Below are 231 nucleotides of genomic sequence, written 5' to 3'. Positions count from 1 at the left end.
GTGCAACTCGGTCAGAGGCCGGGGCAGAGGTCTCTTGAAACGACTGGAGGGCGGGCAATCCCCACGTTGTATCCGGCCGTTCCTCCACAGGCGCTCGTGTCGAAAATGAAAGGCGAGAGACGCGAGTGGCCTTGGTTCCCTTTGGGTGTTGCCAGGAAGGGTGCGGGCTGACCCTTGCCTGAGCACTCCCTTAAAGCCTCGTTACGAGGCGAGCAGGCCTCGCGCGATTCG

Source organism: Chiloscyllium plagiosum, unplaced genomic scaffold (genome assembly GCF_037043375.1).
Source record: "Chiloscyllium plagiosum isolate Xiang-an unplaced genomic scaffold, Cpla_swu_hap1 HiC_scaffold_174, whole genome shotgun sequence".
In the NCBI taxonomy this organism is placed as follows: Eukaryota; Metazoa; Chordata; class Chondrichthyes; order Orectolobiformes; family Hemiscylliidae; genus Chiloscyllium; species Chiloscyllium plagiosum.
This window is presented reverse-complemented; position numbering follows the sequence as displayed.